General features: G+C 46.3%; 1 non-coding gene across 1 annotated transcript; it reads left to right on the plus strand.

Annotated features, from left to right (window-relative positions):
• The first annotated feature begins 1473 nt into the window (after nucleotides 1–1473).
• TRNAW-CCA (transfer RNA tryptophan (anticodon CCA)) lies at nucleotides 1474–1545 on the plus strand. The gene has a single exon. It is a non-coding gene; the product is annotated as a tRNA-Trp (tRNA).
• The last annotated feature ends 8483 nt before the right edge of the window (nucleotides 1546–10028 follow it).

Raw genomic sequence — 10028 nt, forward strand, 5'->3', positions numbered from 1 at the left:
CGCCGCACCACCGTACCTTTAAATTTTCCACACTGCGCCTCCTCTGAGCCTCGTAATGCTGTTGTTTTTCCTTCTAGTTGAAGAGTCTCTCCTCAGCCAGCCTTCCTGTGGTTCTGGGTGATGTCCTTTCCGTCTTTTAGTTGTATTTTTGAAGTGGTTGTTCGAGGCAGCAAACTCCGGTGTTTACCTATGCCGCCATCTTGGTTTCTCCTCGATGTTCTCTTTCTTATGTGGGTGCTGGACCCAAAGTATCTGCACTTTGAAAAAATAATTATCCAACTGAAGATTCAAAAACATATTTGGAGATACGAAATCAACACCCAAGAATCGATGGCTTTTTTATACACCAATAATGAATTCTCAGAAAGATAAATTAAACAATCCCATTTACTATTGCAACAACAACAACAACAACAAAATTAAGATACTTAGGTATAAACTTAACCAAGGAGGCAAAAGACCTGTACTCAGAAAACTACAGGACCTTAAAAAAAGACAGAGGAAGATATAAATAAGTGGAAGATTACTCCATGTTCATGGATTGGTAGACTCAACATCATTAAAATGTCCATACTACCCAAGGCAATCTACAGATTCCGTGCAATCCCTATTAAAATACCAACAGCATATTTCACAAATCTAGAACAAATACTACAAAAACTTATATGGAGTCAAAAAAGACCCTGAGTAGCTGCAGCAATTTTGAGAACAAAAAATAAAGTTGGAGGAATCACATACCAGATTTCAAGTTATACTACAAAGCCACCGCAATAAAAACATATTTGGGACATATATGTAGCCAGTAAAATCCTGCTTCATTACTATTCCTCCTTTCCGCAAAGAAAATGCTTACAGTTTAAAAATAATAAAACGAAGTTTCCCAGCTCCTTCATCAAGCCCGCTGTCCTCTGGCGCGGGAGTGGCCGGCCGGGGAGGCGGGAGGAGCCGGCCCGGGTCCCGGCGCCCAGGGGACACCGTGGAGCCTCTGTCCGGCTCCGCTTGGGGTGAGGCTGGGGTCAGGCGGGGTGTGTGCTGCGCGGGGTGCGGGTCTATGTACCGACAGGCCCCCCGGATCAGGGGGTGGCCGGCCTGGGCGGGAGGCAGCTGGGGGGCGCGAGGTCAGCAGAGGGGCGGTGGTGCGGGGCTGCATCTGTGATGCTCAACATTAAGATTTAAAGAATGAAGCAGCAAAGTGAAAAAGCAACTCACGGAATGCATTAAGTTATTTGCAAATCACGTATCTGCTTGAGGTTAATATCCAAACGATACCGCTCAGTAGCAAACAGTCTGACTTTTAGAATCGGCAGAGGAATAGACATTTTCCCAAAGGAGACGTCCCGGGGGGCCGCCGGCGCAGGCAGCGGCGCTTCTCTCCCGGGAGGCGCGGCCGGCCCGGAAGGACCGCGGCCCCGCCCCCAGCCGGCCCCGCGGCGCAGCAAGGACTTCAATGAAGCGGAGCCGTCCGCCCGCCAGGACCTCGTGGCGCAATGGTAGCGCGTCTGACTCCAGATCAGAAGGTTGCGTGTTCAAGTCACGTCGGGGTCAATCGGCTCTTTTTCTCCCCCGGCTGCGGGGAGCGTCGCCGCCACCCCTGAGCGAGGACTGCGGCCTCGCGAGGTTCGTTATCTCCCAACAGCCCAGAAAAGCCCGCTCCTTTTTCCTTCATCACAAAAATGACATAGAATTTACCGGCGCCGACTGCGAGGGCTTCCTTCCGGAGGCGACGGAAGCCGCCGCACCCAGCCTCGCGGAGCCCCGAGGGGCGGGGACCGGCCCGGCCACCCGGCGGCGCCCTGACCCCGCCGCCCCCTGCAGCGGCCCCACGCCGGCCCCACGCCGACCCCGCACAGCCACGCTCCCCCTGCCGCCCCGGGTAACTCGCCCCCGGAGCGGTCCAGGTGGGCCTCCTCCCGCCGCGCCTCCATCATCTCCTGTGTCTGCGGTCCTCCTCTCACCGCTGGGTGGTCCCCACGCTCAGGAGTTCCGTGGACTTAGTCACATCCATAAGACCTAGGTATTCACGTCAATGTTGTTTGTTAATAGTTAAAAAAAAAAAATCCCTGCCTGCTCACCAGCCGAGGAATGTATAGGAAAAAATCAGGCTGCATGAAATATTAAAAACAAAAAATGTAATATGTGCATGTAGCCATATTAAAGCTGTGAATGGGAATTACACACCAACTCTGGAATACGGTTACCTCCGGGGAGTGGGGAAGAAGGGATAAGACAATTTCTAATTTTTGTTTTTAATGAATATTTTCAAAATGTTAATATTTATTAAATTTGGTTAGCGGGGTCATGGAATCTAGTGCTGTGAAGCATGAGTTTCAGGTTGGAATTCACTCTACATGCATAGTCCAAAGCCTCCAAATAGAGAAATTCATTTACAATTTCCCAGGTTAGTAGGACCCAGAGCATGCCAGCAGAAGCAGAGTTAAATTCTCTGAAAGAAATACACCCTCAAAACAGGCCTTCTAGTTTTCACACATACAAAGTTCCAATCAAAATTTGCTCATAATATATTTTATTTTTATTTTAAAAAATATATTTTTATTGGTTTTAGAGATGAAAGGAGAGGGAGAGAGAGAAACATCAATGATGAGAGAGAATCATTGATCAGCTGCCTCTTCACTGGGGATTGAGTCTGCAGCCCAGCCCAGGCATGTGCCCTGACCAGGGGTGGAACTGTGACCTCTTGGTTACTAGGTCAACGCTCAACCACCGAGCCACACTGGCAGGGCAAAATTTGCTCATAATATATTTGAAAAGAAAATAAATTGATAGAGAAGCCCTTATAAATAGGAACCAGCAAAATCAGATCCACAGACTTCAGATATGGGGATTAACACAATTACCCATTTAGTCTTTTAAAAATAAAAGAGAGAATTTTAAAAATAAATAAAAATAAAAGAGAGGACTAAAAAATGGACCAAGTATACTAGTATTTTAAATAACTGAAAAGTATATATTTCTAAAAATGAAAGAATTAGAAACAATAGTTATATTAAACAGCAGATAAAACACAGCTGAAAAAAAGATTAATAAATGGAATATTTAGGTGGTTCAAAACATGCCCACAAATTCTTGATACGCCCTTCAAAAGGTGATGCCTCGTTCTCCTTCCCTTGAGTGTGGACTATACCTAAACCCTTGAGTCTAATTTAAAGAAAAAGCAGAAGTTGTAGCATGTGACTTGGGAGGCGAGGTCATAAAAGGAGCTCTGGTTTCCTGCTCCTGTCTCTGTGGGTCACTGGCTTTGGGACAGCCAGCTGCCGTGCTAGGGGGAAACATAGGAAGTCCTATGGGGAGGTTCACTCGATGCAGAACTGAAGCCGCCAGCCAACAGCCCTGTGAGTAAGCTTTCCCATCTCTGTGGCCCCAGCTAACATCTTGACTCCAATCTCATAGGAGACTCAACCAGAACCAACTAGCCAAGTCACACCTGAATTTTGGACCCTCAGAAACTAATGCTTGTGATATAACAAATGTTAAGATCTTAGATTTGGGGGGTTCTTGCTTTCTTAATTTTTTCTATTATTTTTTATACTCTACTTTATTTCTTTTTTTCTTACCTGATTGTTATTATTTCCTTCCTTTTACTCAGTTTGGACTTTGTTTCCCCTTTTCTAGTTACTTAAAGTATAAGGTTGGATTATTTATTTGAGATTTTTCTTCTTTCTTGAGATAGGCCTATATTGCTATGAATTTTCTTCATAGAACGACTTTGGCTGTGTCCCATAGATTTTGGTCCTTGTGTTTTCATTTTCATTTGTCTCAAGGCACTTTTTGATTTCTTCCTTGATCTCATTGTTAACCTATTCATTGTTTAGTAACATGTCATTTAACCTCCAGGTGTTGGTGTGCTTTTCAGTTTTTTCTTGTCATTGATTTCTAGTTTCATATCATTGTGATCAGAGAAGATGCTTGATATGATTTTAACTTTAAATTTATTGAAACTTGTTTTATGGCCTAAAATGTGGTCTATTCTAAAAAACATTCTATGTGCACTTTACAAGAATGTATATTCTGCTGCTTTGGGGTGAAATGTCAAAAAATGTCAATTAAATTCATCTGGCCTAATGTATTATTTAAGGCCACAGTTTTTTTTTTTTTTTTTTTTTTTTTTTTAATTAAATCTTTATTGTTCAGATTATTACATTTGTTCCTCTTTTTTCCCCCCATAACTCCCCTCCTTCCAGCTCCCACCCCACCCTCCACCCTCACTCCCCACCCACTGTGTTCATCCATAGGTGCATGATTTTTGTCCAGTCACTTCCCGCATCTCCCACACCCCTTTTTCCCCCAAGAATAGTCAGTCTATTCCCTTTCTATGTCCCTGATTCTATTATAATCACCAGTTCATTCTGTACATCAGGTTATTTATTCACTTGATTCTTAGATTCATTTGTTGATAGATGCATGTTTGTTGTTCATAATTTGTATCTTTACCTTTTTCTTCTTCTTCCTCTTCTTAAAGGATACCTTTCAGCATTTCATATAATACTGGTTTGGCGGTGATGAACTCCTTTAGCTTTTCCTTATCTGTGAAGCTCTTTATCTGACCTTCAATTCTGAATGATAGCTTTGCTGGATAAAGTAATCTTGGTTGTAGGTTCTTGGTATTCAGCACTTTGAATATTTCTTGCCATTCCCTTCTGGCCTGCAAAGTTTCTGTTGAGAAATCAGCTGACAGTCGTATGGGTATTCCCTTGTAGGTAATTGAGCCTCTTTCTCTTGCTGCTTTTAAGATTTTCTCTTTGTCTTTTGCTCTTGGCATTTTAATGATGATGTGTCTTGGTGTGGTCCTCTTTGGATTCCTTTTGTTTGGGGTTCTCTGCGCTTCTTGGACCTGTATGTCCATTTCTTTCACCAGGTGGGGGAAGTTTTCTGCCATTATTTCTTGAAATAGGTTTTCAATATCTTGCTGTCTCTCATCTTCTGGCACTCCAATGACTCTGATATTAGACCGCTTAAAGCTGTCCCAGAGGCTCCTTACACTATCTTCACACTTTCGGATTCTTTTTTCATTTTGCTTTTCCAATTGGGTGTTTTTTGTCGAATCTTTGGTTTGATTATTGTACTCCTCTGGTCTGCTATTGGGTATAATATTCTTTATTTCAGTCCGTGTATGCTTACTTTCTAATTTCTTTATCGTAGCATCGAGGGTCTCATTAGTTTTCGTGAGGCTCTGCACAAATTTATGGCAAGCCCTCAAAATTGCGATTCTTAGCTCCATATCCTCCATTTCTGTCATGTTTTTTTGTCTCCGCATCTTTTATGCTTTCTTGGTGCAACCCCTTGTGGTCTCTGTGCGCAGTCTTGTTCTAGCCAAGCCTTAATTGTTGTAGTTAACACTAGAGGGATTTGACCCCCAGGCCCACTGGCTATAGGAATCAGCTGTATGGAAAACGTCTGCCTTCTGGGGAGGCGCTAATCCAGCCTTTGCCTGAGGCGATCGGCAAATGGCTGTGCGCAGGTTTTGGGCGGGGCGGGATCAGCAGGGCGGGCGGAGGGAGCAGTTATGGCCACGCTCAGTCCCGTTCCCAGAGGCTCTGCTTCTCAGAACCCCGGCAGCCGCTGCAAACCTCGGAGAGAAAGCTGCCCTCAGATCCCAACTGATGCCGGATAATCCCGCTTCTCCCGTTTGAGTCTGGGTCCCTAGAGACTCGCCCGGATCTGGAGCCCAGAGTCTGAGGAGTGACCCAGAGTCTGAGACTCACTCCCGGCAGAAAACGACAACCGCGCCCTCAGCCACCAGCCCGCTTTTCGCGCGCACCTCGGTACCTTTGTATTTTCCACACTGCGCCGCCTCTGAGCCTCGATTTGCTGTTCTCTTTCTTTCTAGTTGTAGAGTCTCTCTTCAGCCAGCCTTCCTGTGGTTCTGGGTGATGTCCGTTCAGTCTTTTAGTTGTATTTTTGAAATGGTTGTTCGCGGCAGCGGTCTCCGGTGTTTACCTACGCCGCCATCTTGGTCTCCTCCCTCTAAGGCCACAGTTTTCTTGTTGATTTTCTGTCTAGATGATCTATCTACTGATGATGATTGGGTGCTACAAGTTCCCTACTAGCTTTATAGTTAGTTGATCCACTGCTTTTACTAAGTGTTTGCTTTTGTTAGTTAGAATATATTTCTTGCCTATATCTTCTTACTCATATTTAGATCTATTCTTTTCTACTTAAAGAAGTCCTTTCAATATTTCTTGTAATACTGGTTAGTGGTGATGAACTTCTTTACCATTTTCTTGTCTGGGAAACTATCTCTTCTTCAATTCTAAATGATTGCCTCTGCCATGAAATATTTCTTTTTTTTTTTAATATTTTATTGATTTCTTACAGAGAGGAAAGGAGAGGGATAGAGAGTTAGAAACATCGATGAGAGAGATCGATCAGCTGCCTCCTGCACGCCCCCCAGTGGGAATGTGCCCGCAACCAAGGTACATGCCCCCGACCGGAATTGAACCTGGGACCCTTGAGTCCGCAGGTCGACACTCTATCCACTGAGCCAAACCGGTTCGGCGATGAAATATTTCTGTTGAAAAATCAGCTGATAGTCTTATGGGATCTCCCTTGTAGGTAACTAACTGCTTTTCTCTTGCTAATTTTAAGATTCTCTCATTGTCTTTAACCTTTGGCATTTTAATTATGATGTATCTTAGAGTGGGCTCCTTTGTTTTCATTTTATTTAATTAACTAGAGGTCTGGGGCACAAAATTCATGCACAGGGGAGTGGGGGGTCCCTCAGCCCGGCCTGCACCCTCTCCAATCCGGGACCCCTTGGGGGACGTTTGACTGCCAGTTTAGGCCCGATCCCACAGGGCAGTCGGACATCCCTCTCGCAATCTGGAACCACTGGCTCCTAACTGCTCACCTGCCTGCCTGCCTGATCCCCCCTAACCACCTCTACCTGCTGGCCTGATCACCCTTAACTGCATTCCCCTGCTGGCCTGGTTGCCCCTAACCACCTCTGCCTCGGCCCCCACAAATGTGGCTTTGTGCGGAAGGATGTCCAGGTGGATGTCTGGAAGATGTCTGGTCTAATTAGCATATTACCCTTTTATTAGTATAGATTATTACTTATTTTTATTAAATATATTTTCTATCAATTTCAGGGAGGGAAGAAGGGAGGAAGAGAGAGAAGAGAAAGAGAGAGAGAGAAATACATCAATGATAAGAGAGAATCATTGATTGGCTGCTTCCTGCACACCCGCCACTGGGGATAGAGCCTGCAACCCAGGCATGGGTCCTGATGGGGAACTGAACCCTGACCTCCTGGTTCATAGGTCAATGCTCAACCACTGAGCAACACCAGCCAGGTTATTATTTTATTATTTTTAGTCCTCACCTGAGGACACGTTTTTCGCTTATTTTAGAGAGAGAAAGGAAGAGAGAGAAGGGGAGAGAGAAACATTGATGTGAGAGAGAAACATCAATTGGTTGCCTCTCGTATGTGCCCTGACTGGAGATAGAGCCACAGCCATGCCCTGATCAAACCTGGGACCCTTTGGTGCACAGGACGGCGCTCCAACCAACCGAGCCACATCGGCCGGCGGGTTGGTTTTATCTGCGACTCTCTGCACTTCCTGGATTTGTGTGTCTGTCTCCTGCACCAGGCTAGGGAAATTCTCAGTCATTGTTTATTCAAATAGGGTCTCCATCCCTTGCTTTCATTCATGATCTCACAGTCTTTGCATCAATCTTACAAGGGATTTAGTCTCTTTCTTCAGATGGTGGTTTACATTCAAATAGATAAATGACTTGCTCAGTGCTCAGTGGCCAAAAGTGCCAGAGAAAGGTCTGGAAGTAACTTCTGCCTCACTCCAGAGGTAGAAGCGGGAATAAAAGGTCGTAATTTAAAACCAGATAGTTAAGAGATAGGAATGTCCAACTCTGCCCATTCGGTCATCAGTAACCTAGCAAATGCATGTGAGCACTTGCTGTCCCCAGAAACTAACATTAAAAATAAATAAACTCTATATCCTCTATTGTGAGGGGTCAGAAATAAAGGCCATCATCTCTGAAATGTCAGGAGCAGCCTAACCCCCAGAGCCTGTGAAGTGTCTGTATTTGCAGTCATTCTGGCTGTTTGGTTCTTTCTCTAAGATGCCTCAACTTTATTTAATCTAGAATAGTAGAGCAGGGGTGCCTGCTATTTTTTTTCCAGGGTGGAATATCTTTAAATTTCTATTTCCTTTAATAAATACTATAGGGGTGGTTTTTTTCCCTAATTTACCATACGAAGAAATGTATTTCTATTAGGAAAGACTTATAAGATAAGCAATTGCATCAAATACAGTCATTCTTTATCAGTAACTGAAAAAACTGATCAGCACTGATGATCACACATAATTACCAAGTGGAAAAGGAGCCCAGCACTTAATTAACACTAATAATCTACATGGGCACAACTGTGTTTCAGACATTTGATAAATTAGCAAAATATCTAAAAGTAGTAACTATGCAGAAATAGTCTTTTATTTCCTGGTAGATAAAAACTTAATAGCTCTACATAATCTCTCTCTATAAAAGCCTAATATGCAAAGTGTCCCCTTGGGAGTTCGACCTACTAGAAGTTTGATCACTCGCTATGACGTGCGTTGACCACCAGGGGGTGGAGCAGAATGAAGGAAGGCCCTGGCCAGCAGCTGGCAGCCAGGGAAGGGAGGCCCTGGCCAGTAGCCAGCAGCCAGCAGCCACTAGGGACCCTACCCTTGCACAAATTTTGTTCTCTGGGCCTCTAGTAAAGATATAATCATGAAAGTCCATGAGTTTTTAATAACATTAATATACCAGGCACATCCTATCTAATAAAAGAGAAACATGGTAATTAGCCGTACATCCGCTACCCTTCCCATTGGCTAATCAGTGAGATATGCAAATTAACTGCCAGCCAAGATGGCGGCGGCCGGCAGCCAGGCAGCTTGAAGCAGAACAGGGAGGCTTGCTTGCTTCAGTGTTGGAGGAAGCCAGGTTCTCCGCCTGCCTTGCCGGCCTCAGCTTGCAGTTTGAAACATTGTAACAAATATAGAAGCTAAACAAAACCCCAGAAACCTGCTTTAGTCAGCCGGGCTTCAGCCAGCCGGACCGAAACATTGTATCAAATACAGAAGGTAAACAAAGCAGCCGAGGCCTCAGAGCTAAAGCTGGCCCAGAATAAAAAAAAAAAAAAGAAAGTAAAAAAGGAGTGGTTGGGAGCTTCAGTCGCCCGCCAGCCTGAAAACGGCCCTCAGCCCCTCACCCAGGCTGGCCAGGCACCCCAGTGGGGACCCTCACCCTGATCCAGGACACCCTTCAGGGCAAACCAGCCGGCCCCCACCCATGTACCAGGCCTCTATCCTATATAGTAAAAGGGTAATATGCCTCCCAGCACCGGGATCAGCGGAGCCGCGAGGCCTCCCAGCACTGGGATCAGCATGACAGGGGGCAGCGACCAAGCCCCCTGTTTGCCCTGCAGCTCTGTGTGTGACAGGGGGTGGGGCCACAACCTCCCTATGTGCCCTGCTCTGTTTGTGACAGGGGAAGGTGACCCAACCCCCTGATCAGCCCTGCTCTGTGCCTGATAGGGGGGAGCTCCCCAACTCCCTGATCAGCCCTGCGGCTCTGTGTGTGACAGGGGGCGGTGCCCTAACTCCTCTATTGGCCCTACTCTGTGCGTGACAGGGGGGAGCTCCCTAATCCCCTGATGGGCCCTGCTCTGTGCCTGATGGGGGGAGCTCCCCAACCCCCTGATCGCCCTGCAGCTCTGTGTGTGACAGGGTGCGGCGCCCCAACCACCCCCCGCCCCACGGGCCCTGCTCTGTGTGTGACGGGGTAGAGCCATAACCTCCCCATCGGCCCTGCCCTGAGTGTGACAGGGTGCAGCGCCCCAACCCCCTGATCCGCCCGGCTCTGTGTGTGACAGGGGGCGGTGCCCCAACTCCCCTACCGGCCCTACTCTGTGAGTGACAGGGGGTGCTCCCTAACCCCCTGATGGGCCCTGCTCTGTGCATGACAGGGGGGAGCTCCCCAACCCCCTGATGGGCCCTGCTCTGTGT

The sequence above is a fragment of the Myotis yumanensis genome, unplaced genomic scaffold (genome assembly GCF_028538775.1).
Source record: "Myotis yumanensis isolate MYYU_CA2020_CCGP unplaced genomic scaffold, mMyoYum1.0.hap1 SCAF_16, whole genome shotgun sequence".
NCBI classification, from domain to species: domain Eukaryota; kingdom Metazoa; phylum Chordata; class Mammalia; order Chiroptera; family Vespertilionidae; genus Myotis; species Myotis yumanensis.